Below are 13515 nucleotides of genomic sequence, written 5' to 3'. Positions count from 1 at the left end.
TGCACAATTTTCATTTTTGATAATCTTATAACTATGGATAAATTCTTTATTCAGTAGCCATTTTAATCTCCTTTGATGTCACAGCTTTGTCTTAATAACCACCCCCTGTCTAGAGACAAAGTTTTAGGTGAAACAATAAATCAAGGACCATCAGCCTATGAGTCTTCTACTAATGTCTTTACCATGCTGATCAATGAATGAAACAGAGCAGGAGTCTATTCAACCCATTATGTCTGTGTCAGCTGTTTGGTTTATCCCTCAAACAAACTTTCAAACATTTCTTTTAATTCACTACTGATCACAACTTGGTGGCTGCATCTCCCCATTATATTTCTCCTGGCTGAGAAGTGCAGAACCAGAGCTCTCAGTCTGAAAATAAGGAGTCTGTCATTTAAGACAAACACAGAGAAATTTCTTTACTCAGAGGTGGTGAATTATTAGGAATTCTCTATCCAACGAGGACTGTGCAAGCTTTATCATTGTGTTCATTCAAAACAGATCAACAGATTTCTAGACATTAAGGGATATGAGAATAGTGCAGGGAAATTCATGCTGAGGTAGACAAATCAACCACAATATTAATGAATGGCACAGCAGGCCTAAGGGGGCATACAGTCCACTCTAATGTTCTCATCAACTGTACAAAAGCACTTAAATCAACAGCAAACAGTTGCAGTCTAGGACCATAGGGCATAGCCTCAGAATACAAGGACATCCTTTAGCAGAGATAAGGAGGAATTTTGTTAGCCAGAAGATGGTGAATCTTTGGAATTCAACGCCACAGATGTCTGCGGCAGGCAAGTCACTGGGTATATTAAAAGTGGAATTTGATAGGTTCTTGATTAGTAAATGCATCAAAGATTATGGAAGAAAGCAGGAGAATGGGGTTGAGAAGGAAAACAAATCACCCATGATCAAATGGTGGAGCAGACTCAATAGGTCAAATGGCCCAATTCTGCTCCTATATCAAATGGTCTAAAATATCTTCAGATGCTTCAAGTCATGAAAGATGCTATAATTCCTATCTTTATAATTTTCTACATTCTTGTTTTTATTTCAGATCATAGATCTAGTTTCATTACATGCCTCCCATTAGTTTCAGTTTAGCCTTTAATCTATCAATTCACAGCCTATCAAAATATATCTTGCTGTCTATCTTCACATCCTGTATTTGAAGATTCCCAACTGCCACTGACATGGAAGTCCATTCAATTAAATAGATGAAGGGAGATGCGACTATCACCAGTCAGGTGGTTCACAGCAATAACAGTGTGAGACCAACAAGCTTTCCCACAATGGCAAGTGGTCCATTTGTTGCAAGGAGGTTGGAGCATACTCTACTTCTCGCTCACCTATGGGTCATAGTCTGGGCCCCTCTGGTAGTTCTTCACAGTGATCTGGGCAAGATCCTTCTAATTTTCCAAGGGAATGCTGAATTTTTAATGACCTTAATCATTTTGTTAGAGCTTTGGCCTTCCTTGTCATCATGGGCTGTTCTTCAGTTGGTCAGAGCACAGGCTTTGGCAGATCATCTTAATGCATGTAGTCCATTGTCCCAGTCTGATTATGTCCAGCATGGTCTATAGATTTTAGTCCGGTCTTCCCAAGGATTTCACCATTAGCTTTGAGTGACTCCAAGAATATTTCTAAGGAGGAAAAAGTTCAAGCTATCCAATTACCACTTCTGCTTGGAGTACATGACAGAGCTCTCATAGCCACAAATAAAGATACAGAGGAACATTGTAGAAAATGCTGGAGGAACTCAGCAGGTCAGGCAGCATCTATGTAGTGGAATAAACAGCTAGTGTTTCAGCTCAAGGCCCTTCAGCATGACTGGAAGGGAAGGGGGAAGAATCCAGAAAAAGGAAGTTGGGGAGGGGAAGAAGTGCAAGCTGGCAGGTGATAGTTGAATCCAGATGACGGGGAAGGCGAGTGAGTGGATAGGTGGGGGGGAGAAGAGATGAAACAAGAAGCTGAAAGGTGATAAGTGCAAGAAGTAAAGGTTGAAGGAGGAATCTGATAGGACATTGGATCATATGGGAAAAAGGCAAGGAGAGGTACCAGAGGGAAGTGATGGGCAAGTGAGAAGAGAAACAGTAAGACGGAAGCCGGACTGGGGAATAGTAAAAGAGGGAGGGGGAAGGACACAACACTGATAAGCCTGTGTTCAGCATTAGTAGCTTGCTGTTCCTCATATACAAATTAAGCTTGCCAATGTTGACAGATATAAGCTTTTTCTATTTTCCCATCTTGTTGTCCATCAAACCTAAATGAGTTGGTAAGACAAATTTAAGTAATAGTAGTGATCCACATTGCCTCATCCTTCATAACTGATGTAGGTTTCTGGTAAAGGAGTAGTACTTTTGACACTCCAACTATTTTCTTGATATTAATTACTATGCCAAAGTTGGTTCATGCAATACAGAACTTGAACATCACAATCTGTAATTCATCAAGTGACTTTAGAGGCGAATGCAGCATAACCCATGAAGAGCCGATGCCAGATAGTGAACTGGCTAACATGCCTTTTTCTCTGAAAGGCATGTGGCATTGAACAAGCTGCCATCTGTCCTCAAACCAATTAGCACATCAAAATGATTGTTTTTAAAAAAAACTTCAGAAGAAGAGTGAAGAAGCCAAAGTTGGCAGGCACTGAATCCAAACGTTGTTTCACATTAGTGTCAGCTTAACTCAGATGATATCCAGTCCAGATGTAGGGCTTCAACCCAAAACAGCGACTATCCATTTCCCTCTGCAGATGTAGTCAGACTTGCTGAGTTCCTCCAACAGTATATTTTTTAAAATCAAGATTCTATCATTTAAAGTCTTGTGTTTCAGATGATTGCTTATTCTCACATTGGATGATTGCCTTCAACTTTTTTAACAAGGTAAGCACTTGTTCCAAGCTAACATTCAACAGGATTTTGGAGATGCCATTCCTGCTCACCATGTTTAAAAGCCTTCTGTGGTCAACCAACAAATGTTAATCTAGAGGTACCTGGTGTTCATGTTTTCTTTCCCCGTCAATCAGAATGTAAAGGACATATCACGTGGAATATCCAGCCCTCAAGCCACACTTGCTATCAGGTGAGACCTTTTCAGCAAAAACAAGTTTTAAGTTGTGTGCTTGTAAATACCATGTTGGCAATACTGAGCAACTATTCCTCTGCATTTGTTGCAGTCAGCTCTGCACCCTTTATCTTTATACATGGCGCATAATCATTATGAAAACGATCATTACCACATTGATGTTAGCGCAGAAGGTCCCTAACTGGGGTCCACGGCCCCCTTGCTTAATGGTATTGGTCCACGGCATAAAATGGTTCACAACCCCTGTGCTAGTGAGAGCTTTCGATATTGAAGTAGTGCAATTACACTTCACAAGTATTTAATTGTCTGTTAAGGCTTTCTGGAGTATTCAGAGAACATAAAAGGTGCTGAACGTACAAATCTTTGTTTGCTTTTTATCCCTAGAAATAATTTCAAAAACTATTTTGAAGTTACAGAATGGCACACCAAGTACTCTCAGTACAGCAAACAACCCTTTAAATAAACTAGCCTGTCTGCTTAAAAATTGGTCAAATATTCCAAGTCATAGTGACATAAATGCAAATAAAATCACAAGGAAAAGTCAAGCAATTTCCCTCTGCACTGAGGTAATCTAACTTAGAGCACTTTTAATGAGGGGATGTGCCTTGAATATAAACTTCTGAGTAACCCTATTGCCTTATTTTAACAATTCACCAAGATTGAAAAATGTACCCATATTGAGAGATATATTGGCGACAGATCACATTATTTTCTCTCCATGAGGTCAACTATCTTTGACCGTACACACAATCCCAATTCTCACTGCCATCTGTGCAAATCACACATAACCTCACTGCTAGCCAGTGCCAATGAATTATACACTATCTAACCAAACAAATGTAATACCACTAGCCAGTGCTGCTCAAGGAGGTTGCACAAGAATAAACTCCTGAGTTGTTGAAGCACCTGAACAATCTTAAGTAATGGGATTAGTACTTCAAACTATCCTTTTCAGTAGTATTCATTTACTCACAATCAAAAGATTTTGCATTTGCATAGAACTTTCATTCATCCTTAGGGTGCCCCAAAATATTTCAGAATCAATGGATCCATTAGAATTTGACAGCTAATTTAGCTAGGTCAAATGAATGGTGTTGGCCAAGCATGAATGTCAGGCAAGAATTCCCTGTTCTTTTGCACCAACCCCCATGGGATTTTCTATACAAACCCATAAGACATAGGAGCAGAAGAAGGCTATTCAGCCCATCCAGTCTGCTCTGCCATTCCATCATGACTGATTTATTATCCCTTTCAATCCCATTCTCCACCCTCTCCCTGTAACATCTGACACCCTTACTAATTGAGAACCGTTCAACATACATTTTAAACATACCCAATGACTTGGCCTCTACAGCCATCTGTGGCAATGAATTCCACAGATTCATTATCCACTGGCTAAAGAAATTCCAACTCATCTCTGTTCTAAAGGGACATTCTTGTATCATGAAGCTGTGCCCTCTGATCCTAGGGTCCTCCACTATAGGAAATATTATCTTTACATCCACTCTATTTAGGCCTTTCAATATTCAATAGGTCTCAACAAGTTCCCCTCTTATTCTTCTAAACTTCAATGAGTATAGACCCAGAGTCATCAAATGCTCTTCATGCAATTTCATTCCCTTCATTCCCAGAATCATTCTCGTGAACCTCCTCTGGACCTTCTCCAATGCCAGCACATCCCTGCTTGGATAAGGGACCCAAAACTGCTCACAATACTACATGTGCAGTCTGACAAATGCCTTATAAAAGCAAGGAAGTAATGCTGAGGCTTTATATTCTAGTCCTCTCAAAATGAACACTAACATTGCATTTACCTTCCTGACCACCAACTCACCTGCAAGTTAACCTTTAAGGAATCATGCATGAGGACTCCCAAATCCCTTTGCACCTCTGATTTCTGAATTTGCTCCCCAATTAGAAAACAGTCTATGTCTTTATTCCTTCTACCAAAGTGCATGACCATACACTGTATTCCATCTGCCATTTTCCTAATCTGTCTAAATCCTTCTGCAGACTCTACATTTCCTTAACACTACATGCCTCTTCACCGGACTTGGCATTGTCTGCAAACTTTGACACAAAGCCTTCAATTCCAACATCCATATCACTGACATATAAAGTGAAAAACAGTCTCAACACCCCCCCCCCTCGCAGAAAATGATTAGTCACCAGCATCAACCAGGAAAGGCCTCCCTTTTTGAAATCTTGAAATCTCTGGAACAGACAAAACCATGGTTAAAAAACATTAAAAACAGAAGTAGGCTGTTCAGCCCTCTCATGTCTACTCCAGTATTCAGTAATATCATGACTGATCTTCTATCCCAGCACCACTTTCTTGCAATTTACTGATATCCATTGATTCCCTTAAGATCTACAGATCAATGCATCTCCAGCATCTGAGCTTCTACAAGCCCCTAAACTAGTAAATTCCAAAGATTCACAGATGTAGTGGAGAAACTCTGGGTGAAGAAATTTCTTATCTGTCCTGAATAGGTGACCACTTATTCTGAGACTGTGATCCCAGGTTCAAGACACCACACCCAAACAAGGCATCATTCCCATGTTTTGCTGTAAGGTCTGGAAGAATTTTGTATGTTTCAATGTGATTGCCTCTCATTCTTCTCAAGCCAAAAACATACAAGCCCAACCTGCTTCATTTCTTCTTTAGGGGACGATCTCATCCTGCACTCTAGGAATCAATTTAGTAGAATGTTGTTGCCATTCTCCAGCACAAGGACACTAGAGCTGCACACAGCATTCCATTCCAATTTCACCAGGGCTCTATATAATTGGAACAAGATGAATTTAACATACTGCATCAACTATCATATCTCCACTAATACAGCACTTCTTCAGGACTGAGTAGCAAGCTATAAGTAGGGCATCAGCTTAACCTTCTGACTTACAACATGTGTGCCACAAGTTAATTCAAGCTGGCATTATAAGCATCAAGTTAAAAATACTTTCTTCCAATCCACATGAAAGCTGACTAGCCACTATTAGTGTGACTGCCTGGGGCATTTTCAGGCTCAAGTCAATTATCTCAAAATATTAATGATGAACAAAACTGATGTGTCAGCAGCAACTGCTGCAATGCTTTATTGATTCAACTGTCTCAAAATCAGAGAAGCCACATCAGGATGCAGTGCTGGGGGAGGAGGGAATTCCACTGTCAGCTGAATGAGCCCAAGGTGGTTATAATGAGACTTGCTGGTCCAGCTCAGTTTATGTTGCATCTTAACTGCGGTACTCAAACTGACCTGGAAACACTTAATGAGTGTAAATTGAGTGTAAAAGGAGGGAACAGGCAAGTTTGAGTAATAATAAGGTTCTGGAGTAGGGTTAAGTATTTCACGAACAGAGCGATCCTCCTTTTAATAAGGCACAGTAATCTTCTCCCCCTAACCAGACAACTATTCTTCTGCTTTACCATGGCCTGTCACAAGTTCAGAAGTGGTTGCAATGAAGTGCGGCGCGCCATTAGTCTTTGCTGCCATGCCTGGAAACCGGTTTTACACTTTGAAGTTCATCCCCACCCGCCCATGCATATTGTCCAATTGCCCTCACTGAAAACGTGAAGCGGTTCATCACGCAAGGCTCCCCATTCAGACAACAAACACCCTACCTGGGCTTTCTGTGTAAACTCCCTTATAGCAGCCGGCAAAGACTCCCTTTCTAACCCCAGTAACTATATGACGCACCTCTAGCAAAAACTTCACAGGGAAGCGGAAACTCAGCACAAAGCTTTTGATTGGCACTGCCTTCAGCCAAACAGAGTTGGCAGAGTGAAGTAAATGACAGCAGACGGAGCAATCAGGCGAGTCGGTAGGAGGAGAGCTGAACACGCACCGGTCCAGCCTCGGAGTCGAGTGCTCTGCGTCCGTGTATTTCTACGTCACAGCTTCACGCTTTGAGTCTTGGAGGCGTGTATCATAGTTGGCTCCGTGGTGACAGGTTAAGTTGGGTTAGGAATAACTGTGTCGTTCGTAGGCTTGTTTCTGCAAAAGCTATGGATGTGCGTGAGCAGGTGAAAGTATCTGTAAGTCTCTGTGAGTTGAGAGTTGTCAGCCTCCGACAATATTGGAAACACTAAATCAATGAAAGCTCCATGAAGCGCTTGCAGCTTTTCTAATAGTGAATGGACTGATGATAAGCTGTTGATAACCTTGGCACCCTATCTTTATATAGTTTCAGAGATGAAGGAGTATTGAAACCAGCACTAGTGAAAGCTAATATTATATAAAAAGGGGAATGGAATAAAACCGACTCTTTACGTGTAGGCATAATTAATGTTTCTATTTTTACGTGGTGTGACGTTGAAACTACGCAAGTAATTGGTCATAGAAAACCATTCAGAAACAAAGTAAAATTAAGACAATTTCGAAACCCATAACAAATCCGATAAGTTCTTCGAAAAACAATAAAAAGAATAGATAAGATTGATGGAACTAATGTCATAGGTTAGGGGTTTTTTAAAGGTCCTTTGTTTCTAACAGTAATTGTGTTAACTGGAGTGAAGGACGGATAGCTGAATAGATAACAAATGAATAAGAATTGAAAGTTGAGTTGGGCATATGAAAAAAGTCGGAAGATGAGCTTATTGTCATATGCACGAGAATAGCTCACTTGTGGGAGCATCACGTGGACATGCATCATATAAGTAACATTCGCAGGAAAAACAGACAATATAAGAATGGCAATTACTCAGATAGAAGGGAAGAAGAAAAATTTTCCAGAAGGATGTTGTTTGTAACTTAAATCAATAAACTGTTGTGTAACTTGAAATTAAATCTGTGGATAATACCGAACTGTAGAATATAGTAACCACTAGTCTAGAATGTCGCTTAAGACTAGAAGATGTTCAAAAACTTGAAGGCTCGGCTGGTCAATGAACTTTGATACATTTGAATATGAGGTGATGCACTGTGAAAAGAAAAATAGAAATATTCCATATGCCTTAGAAAGTAAGAGATGAATTAGTGTAGAATGGCAAAGAGAGGCCATAGTAGGACAAAATGGGGTATGTTTAGTAAAGCTCCAACCTCTCAGCAAGTTCAATCCTGACCTCTGGTGCTGCCTGTGTGGAGATTGCTTGTTCCCCCTGTGACTGTATGAGTTTCTTCCATGTGGTCTTGTTTCCTCCCAGATTGCCAACAGTGAGGGTTTATAGATTAATTGATTAATGTACATTGTCTTCAATGTGCAAATGAGAGGTCGATCTGGGGAAGATTGATGAGACTGTGAGAAGAATCGGTTACAGGGAAAAAATAGCATGCGAATTGGATTTTTCTGTAACTCTACTATAGACAGTCCCAAGCCTGACTGCAAAAGAAGGACAGTTGGGCTAGCAACCCCATCCCATAAAAACTCAGAACTACAGAAATGTCAAAAGAAGCTCGAAGACCTCATCCCTGGGAGAGGACGGATCTTTGCCTACTGACTGGTCCAGGAGAGAGGAATCAGGCAAGCTGCTGTCAATAGCCTATGTCCTAGTAGGTATGATTGGTTTAAGTAGCTATGTAAGGATTGTTCAGTGAGCCAGCATTGACCCTATAGGAAAAAGTGACTCCTATATAATCAAGAGATATAAGCAGAGAAAGACTAAGCTGACTTTCTGCAGAAGAGATTGCACTTGAGTTACACAAACTGGGAAATTAATGACAAGCAAGAAATAGAAATGAGAATCATTTAAAAGGATAACTAATGGAGTCCAAGAGAAATATATCCCATTAGAAAGCAAGAATAGATTTGCCAGGAATGACACACCATGGATGAAGAAAAGTATATGCAAAACTCAAGCCAAAGAAGGATACAGAAGCAAAATTTATTGACAATAAAGGCAAGGATGACAAAAAGGCATTGAAAACCTCGGGGATAAAATGCTCATAAAAGACAAAAAACAGAGAAACTTCATAGTTATTATTCAAGTATATAGAAAGAAATAATATTCTATGGATACATAAATAACAAAATCAAAAAAAAAGATGGTGGGACCACTAAGATTACACACAATAGGTCTATGTAGCTACAGCAGAATTGTACAAATATTTTAAAACTATGTTATCTTGGTTCTCATCAAGGAAACTTACAGATGCTTGTCAATAGGATATATTTCTGTGCTATACTTTTCAATGACTATGACTCTAAAGACATTTTAAGACAGAATCAGAAGATAATTGATTAGCTCAGGTAAGACCTTGTATAGAATATTTTCTGGGTATTATAATGTAGTTTGTTGAACATCAAAGATGCACTCAAACAAAATATTTAGAAACTGACAATAATAAAGAATAGATTATACACCAGAGACTGCAAAAAGAGGTTATTCTTGACCAACCTTATTAAACTCTTCAAAAAGTGGCAGAAAGGATACATATGAGCATAATGTAATTTGATTTCCCAAAATGGTCTTTGATTTAATGCCACATAGCAGATATGTGCTGAAGGTCAGCAGAGAAGTAGGATGGATAGCAAACTTTCTATGAACCAGAAAACAATAGGATTTAAAGACAATTCTGATTATCAAAGTGGAGTTTTGGAAGGATTGACATTGGGACCATGATTCCCCAATTATGTAAATGATGTGGACGAACAGATGCATTAAGAGACTCTTGTTGCTTTCTGCATGCACACCTGTAAGTAATATTAAATTTCTAGGCTTGTTTTATAATCAATCAGTCAGTCACTGAAAGCTTTTGGCTAAATATCTGAAGAACATTGAAGAAAAGTATAATAGTCTTTTACAAAAGAACACTGGTATCAAAATACAGATGGGTTGGCCATACTGATAGAATATTATAACCATATAACAATTACAGCACGGAAACAGGCCATCTCGGCCCTTCTAGTCCGTGCTGAACGCTTACTCTCAACTAATCCCACTGACCCGCACTCAGCCCATAACCCTCCATTCCTTTCCTTCCATATACCTATCCAATTTTGCTTTAAATGACAATACCGAACCTGCCTCTACCACTTCTACTGGAAGCTCGTTCCACATGGCTACCACTCTGAGTAAAGAAGTTCCCCCTCGTGTTACCCCTAAACTTTTGCCCCCTAACTCTCAGCTCATGTCCTCTTGTTTCAATCTCCCCTACTCTCAATGGAAAAAGCCTATCCACGTCAACTCTATCTATCCCCCTCATAATTTTAAATACCTCTATCAACTCCCCCCTCAACCTTCTACACTCCAAAGAATAAAGACCTAACTTGTTCAATCTTTCCCTGTAACTTAGGTACTGAAACCCAGGTAACATTCTAGTAAATCTTCTCTGTACTTTCTCTATTTTGTTGACATCTTTCCTATAATTCGGTGACCAGAACTGTACACAACACTCCAAATTCGGCCTTACCAATGCCTTGTACAATTTTAACATTACATCCCAACTCCTATACTCAATGCTCTGATTTATAAAGGCCAACATACCAAAAGGTTTCTTCATCACCCTATCCACATGAGATTCTACCTTCAGGGGACTATGCACCATTATTCCTAGATCACTCTGTTCTACTGCATTCTTCAATGCCCTACCATTTACCATGTATGTCCTATTTGGATTATTCCTACCAAAATGTAGCACCTCACATTTATCAGCATTAAACTCCATCTGCCATCTTTCAGCCCACTCTTCTAACTGGCCTAAATCTCTCTGCAAGCTTTGAAAACCTACTTCATTATCCACAACGCCACCTACCTTAGTATCATCTGCATACTTACTAATCCAATTTACCACTCCATCATCCAGATCATTAATGTATATGACAAGCAACATTGGACCCAGTACAGATCCCTGAGGCACACCACTAGTCACCGGCCTCCAACCTGACAAACAGTTATCCACCACTACTCTCTGGCATCTCCGATCCAGCCACTGTTGAATCCATTTTACTACTTCAATATTAGTACCTAACGATTGAACCTTCCTAACTAACCTTCCGTGCAGAACCTTGTCAAAGGCCTTACTGAAGTCCATATAAACAACATCCACTGCTTTACCCTCATCAACATTCCTCGTAACCTCTTCAAAAAATTCAATAAGATTTGTCAAACATGACCTTCCACGCACAAATCCATGTTGACTGCTCCTTATCAGACCCTGTCTATCCAGATAATTATATATACCATCTCTAAGAATAGTTTCCATTAATTTACCCACCACTGATGTCAAACTTACAGGATGATAATTGCTAGGTTTACTCTTAGAACCCTTTTTAAACAATGGAACTACATGAACAATATGCCAATCCTCCGGTCAGGACCCGGAGACTTATCCACTTTTATATTCTTTAAAAGCTCTAGTACTTCCTCTTCTTTAATCCTCATAGTTTCCATAACTACCCTACTTGTTTCCCATACCTTACACAATTCAATATCCTTCTCCTTAGTGAATACCGATGAAAAGAAATTGTTCAAAATCTCCCCCATCTCTTTTGGCTTCACACATAGCTGTCCACTCTGATTCTCTAAGGGACCAATTTTATCCCTCTCTATCCTTTTGCTATTAATATAACTGTAGAAACCCTTTGGATTTACTTTCCCCTTACTTGCCAAAGCAACCTCAAATCTTTTAGTTTTTCTAATTTCTTTCTTAAGATTCTTCTTACATTCTTTATATTCCTCGAGCATCTCATTTACTCCATGCTGCCAATATTTAGATAGATAGATAGATAGATACTTTATTCATCCCCATGGGGAAATTCAACTTTTTTCCAATGTCCCATACACTTGTTGTAGCAAAACTAATTACATACAATACTTAACTCAGTAAAAAATATGATATGCATCTAAATCACTATCTCAAAAAGCATTAATAATAGCTTTTAAAAAGTTCTTAAGTCCTGGCGGTAGAATTGTAAAGCCTAATGGCATTGGGGAGTATTGACCTCTTCATCCTGTCTGAGGAGCATTGCATCGATAGTAACCTGTCGCTGAAACTGTCTCTGTCTCTGGATGGTGCTATGTAGAGGATGTTCAGAGTTATCCATAATTGACCGTAGCCTACTCAGCGCCCTTCGCTCAGCTACCGATGTTAGACTCTCCAGTACTTTGCCCACGACAGAGCCCGCCTTCCTTACCAGCTTATTAAGACGTGAGGCGTCCCTCTTCTTAATGCTTCCTCCCCAACACGCCACCACAAAAAAGATATTGTAGATATCTCTCTTTTTCCTAACCAAGTTTCCAATATCCCTTGAAAACCATGGCTCTCTCAAACTTTTAACCTTTCCTTTCAACCTAACAGGAACATAAAGATTCTGTCCCCCGAAAATTTCACCTTTAAATGACCGCCACTTCTCTATTTCATCCTTCCCATTAAACAAATTGTCCCAATCCACTCCTAAATCCTTTTGCATTGCCTCAAAGTTAGCCTTTCTCCAATCAAAAATCTCAACCCTGGGTCCAGTCCTATCCTTCTCCATAATTATATTGAAACTAATGGCATTGTGATCACTGGACCCGAAGTGCTCCCCAACACATACCTCCATCACCTGACCTATTTCATTCCCTAACAGAAGATCCAACACTGCCCCTTCTCTAGTTGGTACCTCTATGTATTGCTGCAAAAAAACTATCCTGCACACATATTGAATTCAATCTGCCATAAGATCATGAAAAGATGCCAGTTTTATATCTATCACATCCATACATTTGCTTTGTACTTGTATTTGGTAATAATTCTTTCAGTAGGGCGTAGACATGATTCCTTGAGGGTTGTAGTCGTTGTACCATAAAGTATTTACAGATTTCTTTAAAAGATGAATGCCAAGTTTCTGCTAAATCCCTAAATCACAACTGAATCATTATTAGAAAACATTGAAATAAGTACAAATTGCATACTGCCAGCACAAAAATTATAATATATTTAGTTTGTTTTATTAAGAGCGCCTTTAAAGTTTTTAATTGAAAAGTCCAAGTGAAGGGCTGAGGTTCACTGGACATGAACCATAGTGGTTGAAAATAGTTGGAAGGGGGGTGGAAAGCAAGATAAGGCTGCTACTATGCTGTGGTAAAGTAGTAGCCTGGTTCAACACAAACTTGCGTGGAAGTAACAAGTTTTTAAAGACTTTAAAGTCAGACTACTCAGCCAAAAGATATAATATGTAAGCTGCCCGGGAATCTATACCACAACAGCATGGTCTGCTTCACACTGACTTTTGGCCCATATTAGACATTTCCACTTATCACTTCTTGTCTGAACGTTCCTAGGTCATACTGTATGCAGCTGTTGTGTATTTAGTATTTCAGAAACAAAGCATTCCTGGTCACCCCACGTTTTTCTTTCAATTAGTTTTATGCTTTGGAGGTACAAAACATAACAGTTGCAATGAGGAAGTTTTAAACAAACCTGAGACAACTGCCTACCTGTTGTGGTGCAACAAAATATTCAGGTTTAAATAACGTGCAGATGGAATTTGTTTAAAACAAAA

At 39.5% G+C, this 13515-nt stretch overlaps 1 protein-coding gene across 4 annotated transcripts in view; it reads right to left on the bottom strand.

Annotated features, from left to right (window-relative positions):
* spryd3 (SPRY domain containing 3) overlaps window positions 1–6852 on the bottom strand; it is a 212470-nt gene extending 205618 nt beyond the window's left edge. For 3 of the 4 annotated variants that reach the window (XM_073071068.1, XM_073071071.1, XM_073071070.1), the window contains exon 1: window positions 6716–6805. The gene's annotated coding sequence lies outside the window, so the exon portion shown is untranslated. Of the gene's footprint in view, window positions 1–6715 lie in introns of all 4 variants that reach the window. The other variant, XM_073071069.1, reaches the window with a different exon arrangement.
* Window positions 6853–13515: the final 6663 nt, after the last annotated feature.

The sequence above is a fragment of the Hemitrygon akajei genome, chromosome 18 (assembly GCF_048418815.1).
Source record: "Hemitrygon akajei chromosome 18, sHemAka1.3, whole genome shotgun sequence".
Lineage (NCBI taxonomy): Eukaryota > Metazoa > Chordata > Chondrichthyes > Myliobatiformes > Dasyatidae > Hemitrygon > Hemitrygon akajei.
Note: the sequence above shows the minus strand (reverse complement) of the source record. Positions and strands in the feature narration are given on the sequence as shown.